Below are 15,888 nucleotides of genomic sequence, written 5' to 3'. Positions count from 1 at the left end.
TAGTATGGACTATTTTTGTTATCAACAATAACCTTTCTCTATGGATGTCAATAAAGAGGTAGAAAAATATGTTGGCAATTATTGTTCCAAGTATTTTATTATGTTATAGTTATGTACATGTAATTATAAGTCTTGGAATAAAATAGCCACTAATTATATAATGTCGTTGTTGTTCATTAAACTAGGTAACTACCAAGTTAAAGATATGAATGTATATATTGAGCCTCTTATCAATGAGTTAGTGGAGTTATGGAATGGTGTCACTATGTACGACATCTCTAGATCAATTGGACAAAGATAGTCTCAATTCCATGCAATGCTTGTATGGATAATACATGATTCTCAAGGTTTAACACATTTTTGTTCTATGGTATGGTAAACTCAAGTTTCATATGATAATTCTAATTATTAAAATTAACATATTTAATCTAGTTGTATCATTATCTTGTAGGTCTTCAAACAAGGGGAAAGTTTGTTTTTCCAGTTTGTGGTCCAAAGATGAAATCTTGTTATTCAAAAAGTTTAGGAAAATAGGTGTTTTATGACTATAGGCACTTCCTCAATAGAAGTCATAAGTATCAAACTACCACAAAACACATTTTCAATGGGAAAGAAAAGACAACTTCAAAGCCATGAAGAATGACACATCACCTATGGAAGTTGGAATATGATAGAATAAATCATCAAGGTAATGTCATTCCATCTGATGCTTGTTGTTTGAAATTAATATTTTGATATTGTCTTTTGTTTACTAACGATGTAATTGATGCCCATGAAGGTTGTAAAGTCATTATTGATCACATTCAAAAGGGACTAAAATGTTATCCCAAGTATTTTAGTAGGTTTCCCTATTACAAGGACCTAAAAATCATGCATTTGTTTGATACAATGCATATTGGAAAGAATACAATAGAGACATTTTGGAAAATATTAGATGGAAGGTGTGACAAAGAAAAACTTGTCAAAATTTTTAGTGGCATTCATGAATCCAATCATGCACTGAAAAATTGCATGTAATCAAATATCAATGGAGGTCAAACTAATATGAGTTCCCTTCCTTGGTTATTAGCGAAGCAACAAAGTGATGTCATAAAAGAAGTCATACAAAAAACTAGATTTCCTATAGGATTTGTTGCAAACATAAGTAGTCTCATATAAAAGAAAGGTAATTTTGGGTTAGGGTTGAAAATGCATGATTGTCATACCTTCATCAAGGTAAGCCATGTTCTTCTCTACTTACAATATATTTGTAAATGTGCATGTACTTTTCATTGTATTCTATTAGAAAAGAATGAAATCATCAATCTATAATTATTGTAGTATGTGCTATCCCTATATATCCCTAAGAACTTCAAAAATAACATCAAAAGGAGATATATAATCTTGGAAAATACATGAGGTAAGTAGTGATATCTATCTAATTTATTGTATATATTTATTATATTCATAATTGTCTCATATATATATATATATATATATATATATATATATGTATATATGTATGTATGTATGTATGTATGTATGTATGTATGTATGTATGTATGTTGATGTCTTGAATCTCTTGTAGGTGGTTGTCATCCAATGAAATCCTTACAAAAGATATAAAATATTAGAAGAAAATAATTCCTCAACTAATGTATGGAATGAAAAAGCATCTACCTCAAAAATTTTTTCAATTCAAAAGAACATTACCACATGTTTGAATTACAATAGCAAAGGTAAAATTTTGGGTGGGGTGAATCAATGCTTTAAACTTTGACCCATAAAACATTCACCACACATCCATCTCATACATTCAATAAGTAAACTGAAATAACATGTAAATCATGTACATCTAAATCATGTAAACAAGTAAGCATTCACACATATATGATACCAAATATGATTACCCAAAAACCCTCCAATGAGAAGGTAAAATTGGAGTAGGAATGACACCCACAAATCTTCACTACTACAGTAATAAAGTGTATCCAATGAAGGTTACAATGTTTGATCATGAGGCATGATCTACACTGTGAAAGGTGTGCCCTATAAAAGGCTTAAAAAGACTATCAGGTCTTACCTTGTTAAAGGATTTCAATAACCTATTAAAAGTGTGCCTTGTTAAAGGACTTTAACTCACAATTAAGTAAGTACCTTGTTAGAGAATTTCAATATAGCCTATTAGGACTACTCTTTTAAGAGATTTGACTGATTCACCTATTAGAATTTCTCAACATTGACCATGTGGCTAGCACTTTGTTTCTTGATGACAGATCACCTTTATACCAATGTATTCTTGATCCTTCTTGATTAGATGTCTCTCTACTATTTAGTATTTCATTTCTTTGTTCTCCTTTAACTAATTCTAGAATGCAATTTCAGATCACAATACCTTAGTCACCATGAATACTCTATTTGTGCATGCAAACTTCTCTCTTCTCTCCTTCCACATGCATATTAGGTTTAGGGTTTGTCCTTCTTAAGAATACCTAGGTGACTTAGGATTAGGTCTGAATCTACAGTAGTGATTCATCCATTTTTCCACTTAAACCTTCCCTTTACCTGATTGGATGCATGTAATGCATAGGGATTACAACTTAAGATTCATCCTTATCACCAAAATATTGTAATTCAATCTATAACTTGGCTTTAAAATGATTTACATAGTTTTTTGTGCCAATACAAACAACTATGACAAAATTTTGTTACTCGGCATATGAAATCTTTGATGCTTAGCAGATATCAATTTATATATTGTGACTCAAAATCTGAATGACTTGGCATGCACTACTTACTCAACTTTTGTATCACTTGGCATACACTAATTGCTTGGCATGAGTGACTCGACACACAATATGGAATCAACATGCGCTATCTTATAAATGTTGTGCTTAACATGTACTACTTGTTCAACATGAACTAAGTAAATGACTTAAGTGTATAGACACTCACTAGTCAAAACCAATACGAGATCAACAATCTCCCCCTTTGACATGAGTGTCAAAAACACTTGGTCATGCATTAATACTATTTATTTTATGAGCATAACATATCTCTTATTTGGATTCTATACAAAACTTCAAAAATTTAAAAATTTTGCAACAACTTATACCTCAAAATCTTATACTCCCCCTAAGTTGTTAGATCTAGTTCTATACTCAAAATGTTACTCCTACTAAGTAGATATGTTTCAACAGATACTCTTTTACTTGCTTGTTTCTTGTTGTCTTTGTTGTCTATGCTTGCTCCCCCATGCTCTTATTCTATCTTAGCTGATACAGTTTATCTTCTTAAGCTAACTTTCTCCCCCTTTGTTGAGCTCTCTTTTTAGCTCTCTTTCTCCCCCTTTTTGACACTGATGTCAATGGGCTATACACTAATAGTGTGTTTGTACAAGAAATATTTATGGACAACAAGAATAATCTTAAGATCTGCATCCCAATTGTCACAAGCTACCTCCAAAGACTTAATTTGGATGACCAACTCAGTAGCAAGGTGAACTAGGCCATCTAACGTAGAAAGATTGGTGTCCTTCTTCATAAGAGTTTCTACATAGCCTAACTCCTTGTGCAAAATCTCCATGTGAGAAGGAAATTTTGTTTGGATGCTTATTAGTTTGGCCCTTATGTTGGCTTCATCTTTAGATAATGTTGCTAACAGACTCTAAGTTTGCAATAAAGTCCTAAAGTGCTTCTCATGTTGAGCTAGAGTCATAGGAAATTTTATAGCTAAGGAACTTATTTGACTTTCCAAGCTCAAAATGTACCTCCTTGTCTCCTTTGTGAAGAATATAGGATTACATAGTTTGGTGTGTAGAGAGAAAATGTTCTCAAGTACCTTCTTCACACTTTCTACCTTAGTTTCCAATGCAACTTGTGTAAGTTCTATATCACTCGATATTTTCTCATTCACTTTACTTTGAAATTTCTTTTCAAACCATTCTAATAATTTTGCATTAGTATCAAGGTCTGCATCACTTACCTTTTCCACTATATTTTTCAATTGTTGAATAAGTTCTTGGTATCATCCGGAGTAGGTAGACTAAATGCATATAGAAAGATATCTTTAATATCAAGCAAAGCTTGTTTCTACCTATGCTCCCTTCTAAGTAGTTCTTGATGTTTCTTTCTAGCCAGGGCTTCTTAAAGTATACCCATATGCTTAATTGTCATTGTGGCATAATCATATTTTGGAAAAAAAAATTCTTCATCTAGGCTTACATCTCCATATGTTATTACCTCTTCTTCCTTTGATGAACTTGGACTTGGCATTGAGAATTGCAAAGGTGTTGCATCTATGCTCGACCTCTGAAGAGTGTGACTGGAAGGAGTGCCAAATTCTGGTAAAGTTACCAAGGCTTGAATTATTTCTTTCTCCTTCAGCTTGGGTGTCAAATCATTCTCTTTAGGCTTGTCCTTTTTTTCCACAATGCCTTGAATTTCATCTTGAACTTGTGATGGAGGTGCAAATAAATTTGTCTGACTTGTTTGACTTTGTGCTTCAGTAGTGGCTTGAGTTTCCACTTTATCTTCTCCAATTGTATCAACCTTTTTTGGTGTAACTTTTGGTACTTTATCTAAAGTTTGTACACTAGTGACTTGAGGGGTGATAGTAGGTGGTTCTTTTGTTTTCACCTCTTCCCTTGTTGTGTTAGTCATCGGTTTCTAAATTTCATCTACACTCACTAATACAAGGCTATCACACAATTTAGCATGTAGTGTAGATTGAAAAAGTATCTTTTTCAAGTCTTCCTTTGTTAGTTGATTGATGTTCAAAGCAATGAGATTAAAAGCATTCTTTAATATGAAAATTTTAGGACTCATGCTTGTTTTTTTTGAAGGCTAACATTCGAAAATTGTGTATCTTGTACACTTTGTTCTTATTGTTGCTCTTTCTTAGCTATTGCCTGTTCACCTACATTCATGTCAATACCCCCCTCAACTATGCCTTCATCTTTGTCATCTTCTTCATCATCTTTAACCTCAATAGGCTCTTGTTTTCCTACTTTTACTGTAGCTAGCCCATATGTGACTTTCAACATCTGTGTAGTCTTCTTTACAATATCTTCTATGTTATTCTGTAATATGCTAAAAGCTCTATATTTAGCCAGACAAATCTAGCAGCATATTTCTTTATGGATTTTGTAATTTGTGCCTTACTAAGTTTAGGGATAACTCGAGCAAGTGATCTCTCCCTAATTTACTTTCTAAGTTCAAACAATAATGTCATTTCTACTCAACTCTTTCATATAGGCTTTTAGGTATTGAGTTTTCAATCTCTAGAGGGGCTTTCTTAAAATTGGCCATCATGGCACATATTGCCTCCTCCACTTGATTCTTTTCAACTTTTCTAAGATTTTCACCATCAATGTGAGAAAATTCTAATAAATTTGCATTATTTCTAACATTCTCACATAGCTTATCTAGATCTGAAGATATATTATGACTCACCACTTGGAATTGGCTATTGTCATCAAATTTAGTTCTTTTGTCATCAAATTCCACCTAAGCAATGTATTTTCTCCTTGGTCTTTTCTATGCTCCTCCTTTCTACTCTGTAGGTTTGGCTTTCTCTTTAGCCTTTTTGTGTAGTGACATGTGCACTAGCCCTTGTAGTAGGTGTAGTATGTCTGGGTTGGCTTGGTTTAGCAACCTTTTTGGGTCTTGTTACTACTTGTGCCTTAGCTTTTCTCTTCTTCTGATCAGTAGGAGTAGGTGCTTCCTCAACTTCTTCTTCCTTTGCACCTTCTATAGTTTTTGTCTCTTCCTCTTTCTGATCTTCACCTATCCTTGTGTCAATGCAAGTGGTGCTTGAATCTAACTATCGTCTTCCTCTTCATCCTCTTTCTACTTGGCACCTTCACTTAATTTAGCTTTTAATTTCTTTACTAACTTCTCCTTCTTCTTGATGATAGAGGCACTCTTCAATTCCATAGTAATCTTAGATTTTTCCATCTCATAATTACCAAATGCTTTGGCATTTTTATCTATATCTTCTACAAGTAATTTTTTTATTGCTACAAAGGCCTCATCTACATTAATTTCATAACCTAATGACATCATCCATCTTACTGTTGGAGTTGTTACTTGAAAAAATGTATAATCAACATCAACTAGGAAACAAACATCATCATAATGTTTTTCCACTAATGATACTAGAATTCTCAATCTCTTCTTTATAGATTGCTTCAATTCCTCAAAGTAACTATTCATTACTGACTCAAAATTTTCACCTAATTATTCAATGAACTCTCCTATTTAAACTGCAATAGACCTATTTTTCTTCCATACCATAGTGCCAAATGTAGGAAATGTGTTCTAAACATAAAAGAAGACACGTATCAAAATAGATCCAAATTTGCACTGAGCACTCTTTGTTTTCCTTATTTATCCTAGGATTTCAATCAATTGTTGTAGCTGTAGCTTGGCAAGATCATATGTATTATCCTTCTTCACAATCTTGTAACCCATATCCACTGCAATTCAAGGTAGACTATTCAATCTTCTTGATTGGTAAAACTTATGTGCAATTGCCCTTACTACAAAGTCTATCAATAGATTTGTGATGGTGTCTATGGTCATTCCCCTCTTATTCCACACAGTCCTTGTGTTCTTCTCAATAATCTCTTTTGACGCTCTCCTCATATTCTTTGGCCAATCTAGGGTTGGATAACCTATTACCCTATGGATTATTATCTTTGATATTTTGATTGGCATATCATCTAACCATAATGAGCTATCATGAATCCTACTCAATACAATCCTAATTCATTCAATTTTGAAAATATTTGGGAAATATAGGGCACAAGTTAACCCTTTCTTTTGTACAATCTTAATTCTTCCCTTAACACATCATTTTCACAAAGTTTTCCACATGTTTCTCTTATCTCCATGTCACCAATAGTCCCAATCTCACAATTGTAACACTTTCTAACATCCTAAATCATTAGAACTTTTGGTGGTATCATGGAAAATGCACCAGAGGGATCTTGTTTATATGTAATGTCTAATATGGCTTTGAAAATAGGTTGTTTTACTTCATTGCTGACCAACTAAACATTCAAAACCTCTTTACCCTCTACTTCTTTTTTCTTTGAAGAACTAGACACCATTATGAAAAACTAGGGTTTATGAAAATAGAAATAGTGTAGCTCAACACACTATAAATACCTTTCAAAATCTGATGAAATCATGTCAAATAGCTGTTCAAATATTTTGCAATTTCTTTGGATGAATTTCCAGATCATCTCTAGTTCTCCTTGCTTTCTCTCAATTTTGAATGATGTTAAATGAGCAAAAATTGATCAAATACCCCTTTGAAGTATTGCAATTAATGTTGAGTGCTTACACAGTTGTAAGCTGACATCAACTAATTTCAAGCTCACTCAACATCCACTAGTCATTCAGAAACTATTATGAGCTCAATAACAACTAGCTAGTTTGTTAGCTTGACATCCTCTAGCATTTCACTCGGCAATCATAGGAACTCTTAATGCTCATAAATAACATGAAAAACTTAAGGATTTTTCTTTGATTCCTAATAATATCTTGCATCTTTATTCATGCTTATGTAATATTATCAGTACTAAATCCTTTGGAATTGATGTATGATATAACTTTTGAATATCAGTCCAACATAGCTCTTCATTGCTTAGTTTGATGAGGTGTGATCACTTGACACACTGAGTGAAGTGATACCTTCTCCACTTGATGTGTTGCAATCCTCCTTTTTCTTCCATGTCTTATTCATTTCATTTCTAACATTTTCAATATCTACCTTGCCTTTTCCTTTATTAAACTCACAACTTGGTGCCTTCAACCTTGTTGGACAATATCAATTGATGTGACTAGTCTTCAAACATCTAAAACATGTGGTTTGACTTAACCACCTTTTGTAGTCACTTCTGAAGTGCATTCTAATAAAATTCTCAAGAACATGTCCATACTGTTGAGAATTATGACAGCTATACCTTGTATTATAATCCCAATTATAAGAGTTGTCATTGTTCTTTACCTTTGTTTGTTTGTTTGATGACCACGGGGGTTTGGATTTGCACTCAAAAGCTCCATGTCCATAGTTCTGACAATTATAACAATATCCTTCAAATCTTTGAGTGTGCATGTTCTTAGTTCTACATTCATGTGCCTGACGACCTTGTTTGTTGCACTTATGGCAGTGAACCATGCTCTTATGCTAAACATTCTAATTTACAATCTTTCTTCTGCACACATTAGTAGTATGTCCTTTCTTAGCAAAATTATGACAAGTAGGTTTGGAATTCTTACCTTTGTTGGTCCTTTCTTCGGCACTTTTGGATGACTCTCCTTCTTCAGTACTTGTGTATTCTTGTCCAGATGTATCATTATTGGATCTAGGGGATCTCAATAATTACTTAAAGTATTTGATGGCTTCACTTAGTTTATTGAAACTTTCAACAAATTCTTTTCCTTTTTTAGGTCATTATTCAATTTCTCATTTTGCAACTTCAATGTTGTTATCTCAATGTCCTTGGCATTTAGCTCATAGTTGGCATTCATCATTTGGCTCAAAGTATCCAATTGCATGTTAGCAATCTTAGTTAGCTCTAATAATTTCTCTTCTAGTCTATTGGTCAAAACTCTTTTGTCATCTTCAATCATGGCTTTGTCTTACATAGCTTTCTTTTTCTATTTGGTCACCTCACATAGTAGTATGGCTTTTGATTCTTTCTCTAACTAGAGATTTCTAATTTCTTTAGCTTGGGGTCTATTTTTTTCCATTAAATCTACAACTACTACATCAAATTTATTGGATTCTCCATTAGCAAATAGCTTAGTAGTCTCCATCTCTCTATATTGTCTGTCATTTTCCTCAATAGAAATCTCCTTCCTTCTCGTTAAAGATTTCTTTAAGCCTTCTCTTGCTTTGTTTAGTTGATGTAGAATGAGTTGTATTTCTTGATTCCCTGATTCTAAATGATATTTCCCATCTTGTAGACTTCCATTTCCAAGATCTTTCCTCAAAGCTACAAAGCTTCTTCTTAGAGAACTAGGCTCTGATACCAATTATTGGAATTACAATAGGAAAGGTAAACTTTTGGGGGGGTGAATCAGTGCTTTAAACTTTGACCCATAAAACAATCCCCCCCTAAGAATATATTTTTACAAGTGAATCAAGGTAAATTTCTTAACAAATTAATAAAGTGGTCCTGAGAGGCCTATTCAAATCTCCTAATAGAGTGCTTACTTATTTGTGAGTTGTAAATCCTTTAATCAAGGTAGACTGAATAAGTCTTGTAAGCTCCTAATAGGAAAAACCCCTCATAGGATAGATAACTAAAATTGATCAAAACATTGTAGCATTAACAGGCACACTTTATTGCTAGAGTAGTGAATATTTATGGGTGTCATCCCCACCCTAGTTTCACATTCACCTTGGAGGGTTTTTGGGTAACCAAATCTTGTGTGTTATGTGTTTACAATTGCTTTCATGTTTATGGATGTGATGATACTTAGATCTTTTTTGGTATTATATTTTATGGTTATATTATTAATGATCTAAGATATTATATGGATTAGTGGTGAATATATTTGATTTCTTATGTGAATTTTTTTTGTAGATTTGTATTCACCACACCCCCCGCCCCTCTCAATGTCTTACTTTCCAATAAATATTTCCAACATATGTTATCTTGTTAAAAATATCTATTAGTTAAATTGTATCATTTTTTATTTAGTTCATACCTTAAGGTTAGACTTTATTCATGTGATATTTATCTTGCATTTCTTGTTGTATGAGCTGTTGAGATATGATTGAAAAGATCATTGAAAACAAAGATTGTTAAGAGGGATATTATTGAAGAAGACTATGTGTTTCAATCATTGTTTTGTCACTGATGTCAAACCTACTATTTTTTTGTAAGGAAACTACATATAAGATTCAAGTACTATCACTTAGTTGATTGATGAAGAGGATTTGATTAATAAGAGGTAACAATAGCACCTAGAGGAAAGGTTGAGTTATGATTATGTAATGAAGTATAAGGATCAGTTAAGGTAATGATGACATGATGTATTGATGATCTACTTAAGGTTATAAAATGGTTGGCTACACTTAGAAAGTTTAGAAGAACAAGTTGAACAAAGTCTATCTACCAAGCTTGACAGAGTGGATAGTAGGTGCCAAGCAAAGTCGGTGCAAGCTAAGCAAAAAGTCAGTTGGAGCTAAGTGAAAGAAAACTCTAGTGGATGTCAAGCAAAATAGTTGATGTCGATTAAAGATTAGTTGATACTGAGCATCGGTAAACTTTAGTTGATGTCGAGTGATTTTATAGTTGGTTTTGAGCAATGCAGTATGTGTGGAGCATTAGAAGATTGATAATGCCGAGCTGTTGCACTATGTTAAAGATAAAAAATTCACCGAATCTAAGCCAACAAGTTTTTTTTCTTGAAACTTGTGAATCAAGAGGAAGATAAGGTTGATGAGCTAGTGACATAGAATCATGTAAACCATTTTAAGGAAAATTCAAATGGATTCTAGGAGAAGTTTCTAGAAAAGAAAAGATATGGGGTAGATACATTGTATCCTACCTGATCCATCCAAAACCCTAATTTAGATGATGGATAATGAGTGGGAAAATATTATAATTTCCTATTTATAGGAATGTTTGTTCATGAAGCAAAGTTGGTTGGTGTCATGTGTAAGAACCTAAGGAGGAGAAGGAATTAAGGGTTTTGCTTCATCAAGGGACCCAAGAGAAGAGTCTGCAATGGCATGTTAAGCAAGAAGGCTAAAGAAGATGAATTCTTGAAGGGTTAATAAGCTATTAGAGATGCAAAGTATGAAGCCCAAGTAGAATTGAGGACTGAACAAAGATTTGTAATCTATAAGAGAAGTTGTAAGTTGTATCAGATCAAAGCTCTATTGTTACTCTCTAACAATTATATCAATCTAGGGTAAATCCTTTTGGATTAAGGTTGACCTAATAGTCATTAGAAAATCCTTTAACTAGGTGGCTTCCAAGTGAATAGCCTAAAGTCCTCTAACAAGGCTCACTTCTAACAGGGCGATTGAAATAACTTAACTAGGTCACATTTAATAGTGTATATTGTAACCTTTAACAGGCTTGGCCTTTCATAGGGCATCACTTTGGAAGAGTGAAAAGGAGTAGCATGTTACTGGTGGTTTTTCCCAAATTGGGTTTCCACATAAATCATTGTGTCAAGTGTGTTGATGAATGTGTTGTGTTTCATGCTTTACATTTCTACAAATTGATTTGATAGTAACATACAAGTTTTAGTAAATACATGATGGATGCATGCATGGATATGAATTTTTTATGGGTTCACTAAGTTGTGAAAATTTTATTTATGCATCTAGACCTTGGATAATTGATTCACACCCCCTCTTAGTTATTCTAAAGTAATTCCAAGATGAGCTTCATTACCTTAAGCCCTACCTATAGAATTTTGGTTAGAAGATTCCATAGATTCATGGCTTCCTTTGATCCAAGATATTCTTCCCCTCCCATTAGGAACCTTAATGACACTATGGTTTCCTATTATCCTAATCTTTCCAAGAAGAATGACTCTTGTCATTCATCTCATGATGAAGATGAGGCTCTAAGAGTTCTTCCTGAACAAGCTCATAAGCTTTCTATTGAGATTGACTTGATGCATGATTGTCTTATTCAAGAGAATCACTATACTGATACTATTGTTACTTTTGATTCTCATGAGCAAGTGATCCATAATGATGAATATAATTTTAATATTTTATGTGGTCTTACTCACCATGTCCATTCACATGTTAAGCCTTAAGCTCAAGTCACGTCAAAAATAGGAATGGTTCCAATTGTCTCTCATGTTGAGCCCTCCTTGCCTATTTCCACACCTATATCTAGAATTCCTATACACTCTTCCTATTATGAGTAATTATATTTTACCATCCAATCCTCATATCATGATTCTTCCTATCTCCTCTCTTCATGTGAGTGTTCTATCTACTTCATTGCCTACCTCACAACCTTCATACATTATAGTTCCTTACACTTGTCCTAATCCTCTTACTATTATGGCTCCTAGTGTCCCACCCATACCACCTTTCCTTCTATCCAATTGAAACACTTGTCCTAGTGTTTCAAATATGTCATTCCCTACTATTTCTTCTAATGATTCTACTATCATTAGCCTTTCTCAATATATTTCTTCTTTTTAGCAACAACTTGTATCCTTAACTCAATCCAAGTTTAATGTGCCTACATGTGATATGAGTAGTCCCTTGTCCTTATACATTATCGATACCATTTACCCTTAATAAGCTGATATGCCTCACCTTGATACATATAATAGTAAGGATGACCCTTTGACTCATATTAAAATATTTCAAGTTCTATGTAGTGATTATGCTCATGATCATATAATTTTATCCAAGTTGTTTGCTTTTACTTTTGTGGCAAGGCCTTGCAATGGTATTGTTCTTTACCACATTATTCAATTGATTCCTTTCACTGACTTGCTAATGATTTTATACAAGAATTTCATAATAACATTGTTCCTCAAGTGCCTTTTACTAATTTTATGCATTGTAAACAAAATCCTAAGGAAAAAGTGTTTGACTTTATTATCCTATGGCTAAAATTGATATTCATAATATGTTTATTGCTAATTTACATTAAAGATAAGATTTTTCTTACTAAATTTACCTCCTTTTCACAACTTTTTGCAACACTTCATCATTATCAATTACAAGTGACCTAATTTAAGAGCACCGCTCCAATAGCTGATGTGCCCATTGATAAGATCGATGCCATGCCTAGCAAAAAAAAAAATTAGAAACCTAAAAACTATGTCAATATCAACAAATCTATGAATACAGTAAATGAACAAGTGGTGCCTACATCCAAAAGTTTCTCTACTTCTTACTCTATTTCTCAGATGAACCATAAGTTTACTCCTCTCTCTAAGCATTTACATTCAATAATGGGAAGGTTAGTAAATGATAATAGTGTTAAAATTCATCTTGTTAGACCACTTCTTCCTTCCATCACATCAAGTATGCACTTTGATTCCAAAGGCTTTTTTCAATGTCATCATTATCCTTGCCATGATATCAAATAGTGTTATACTTTGAAGCATAAGATTCAACACTTGATTTATTCCAATGCTTTGTTTGTTGATATTCATGATAGAAGAAAAAAAATTTGTGGCACCTCCTTATCAAACTCTTCAAATAAAAACCAATGTTTTACCTCAACAAACTACTAATATAATTTCTCAACCTTCCTCTTCCTCTAATATGAATGCCAATTAAGTTAAATAGTGAGAAGACAATGACCATATCATTAACAGTATGGAATGTGTACCTCAACCTCAACTTATGATTTCATCTAAATCTCATGATCAACCTAAGCCTAAACCTTCTCTTAACCATGTTAGAGAATTTACTATTTCATTTAATGATTTTGATATTTTGTATGCTCTTGATATTGTTGCTAGGGTTGCTAAGTATCCTTCTTATTATTTATTTTCTAAAAAAATTCACCATGGTTTTTATGATTTAACTAATACTTGGATTTAGACTTGTAATGGTTTCTTGCATCCATCATATGATTTTATTTCCTTGACTATTAAAATTTGTGATAAAGTGGTAAATGGTACCTTTCTTGTCATTCCTACTTTTTTCAATTCCAAGTGAAGCTTGGTTTACCTTTTTTCACTTCCATACAATCCATTTCTTCTCCTATCTATGAATAAATTAAATTCCCTCGTAATGGTTTTTAATCTCATATTGGTTTTGACATACGAGTGACAATACACTTAAGTCATTTACAAGATAGAACTTAGTTCATGTCAAGCATAAGTTGTCAGATAGTATCCATCGAGCAATATATACAATACATGCCAAGTAACTAGTAAGTGTCAAGATACTCAAGTGTCAAGAAGAAATTTGATGCCGAGTGATCAATGGATGTAAAGTCATTTAGTGGTTGAGTTACAACATTGAAGATACAGTGGGTGCCAAGCATTAGAGACTTCAAGTGTCGAGTAAAATAGTTGTGAACATAGTTGTTTGTAATGGTACAAACTTCTATGTAAACCACTTTTGAGCTAATTAGGGATTTTTTTGTGATTCTAAATGATAAGAATGAATCTATAATGAGGATACCTATGTAGTACATGAAACTAATTATTTAAAGGGATAGATTAAGTAGAAAAATGAGTGAATCACAATCTTTCATTCATACCTAACCCTAAGTCACCTAGGTCTTCTTAAGGAAGGAAAACCCTCAACATTGAATGTGTGGAGAGAGAAGTTTGCATGCACAGATAGAGCATTCATGGTAGCTAAGGAGTTGTGATTTGAGATATCCATTATAGAATTAGTTAAAGGAGAATAGAGGAAAGGAGTTAGAGGATAGAAGTGACACATCTAATCAGAGAGGATCAGGGATACATGTAAAGAGGTGATATGTTATCTAGTAGCAAAGTGCTAGCCGCAGCATCATTGCTAAGACATTCTAGTAGGTGAATCAGCTAAATCTCTTAACAAAGTAGTCCTAACATGCTATTGTAAATCCTTTAATAGGGTTCTTAATTTATTGTAAGGTTTTAGTCCTTTAATTAGGTACACTTCTAACAGGGTGTTGAAATCCTTTAACAGGGTAAGATCTAACAATCTTGTAAGCCTTTAACAAGACAGACCTTTCACAAGGTAGATCATAGTTTATGATCAAACATTGTAACCTTCATTGGATACACTTTACAACTGTAGTAGTGAAGATTCGTGGGTGCCTTCCCCATCTTAGTTTTGCCTTCTCATTGGAGGGTTTCTAGGTAACTAAATATCTTGTGTCATATATGTGTTGAATGTTATTTGCTTTCATGCTATGGATGAATATGTTTAGCTAGTTATTTAAGTTTACATGCAATTTGTGAGATGGATGTGTGGTGAATGAATTTTATGGTTAAAGTTTTGAAGGACCGATTCACCCCCGTCTAATTTCCCCATCGATAAGATCCATATAATTAAATAAATAATAATATAATATTAATAATGATATAGTATATTAATATGGAAATTAAATATCATATTAAGTGATAAAATATTATATTTAGATTAATAATATAAATATATAAAGTAGATACATTATGTATTATATGTGTTAGTATTAATATTAATATAAGAAATATAATTTATATTAATAATATATAATATAATTATATTATTAATATAATATAATTAATATTCATTATGAGAGAACATGATCCGAAGAATGCATATATATAGAATATTAAATATTGAGAAAGGGAATCATAAAAAAATCATGAAGAAATGTAGAAGGAAAAAGGAGATTTTGGTTTGTAAAACGAATCGTCAACAAATATATATTAAATAGTTTAATGTCTTAGCAAGGGACATTACAATTGGTATTAGAGCCAAATATCCTACCATTCTATGAAGAAAATTACAAACTATGTCAAAGTCGTTATATTGAGCTGGAATTTACATATTTAATGTGGAAAAATTGATGAGCAAATTTAGTGATGGAATAAATATTTGCACATAATCAGTTGTACTACAGCCTCATCGAAGTCATTTGATATATTTTAATTATTTCTAATGGGTGATAACATTGACCGATGGAACATAATGAAGATTATTAACCAGAAGACATTTAATTCATTTCTAGAAGAAATGTCAGAACTATAATATCAACCAACAATACTTAGCATGAGGCATCCTGACTAGTCAAATTTTACCTAATATGTAAATATATATATATCCATGGAGTAATAAAAAATTATTGTAACGTCATATGGAGAATAAAATAGAACAATGATTCTTGGTTATCCCATTCATCAATTTAGTTAGACAGACATAGATTATATTTGTGGTAAGCCTTACAGATTATTGATGATAAGAAAA

This window comes from Cupressus sempervirens, chromosome 10 (genome assembly GCF_028749045.1).
Source record: "Cupressus sempervirens isolate cs-2001-9-10 chromosome 10, ASM2874904v1, whole genome shotgun sequence".
In the NCBI taxonomy this organism is placed as follows: Eukaryota; Viridiplantae; Streptophyta; class Pinopsida; order Cupressales; family Cupressaceae; genus Cupressus; species Cupressus sempervirens.
Note: the sequence above shows the minus strand (reverse complement) of the source record.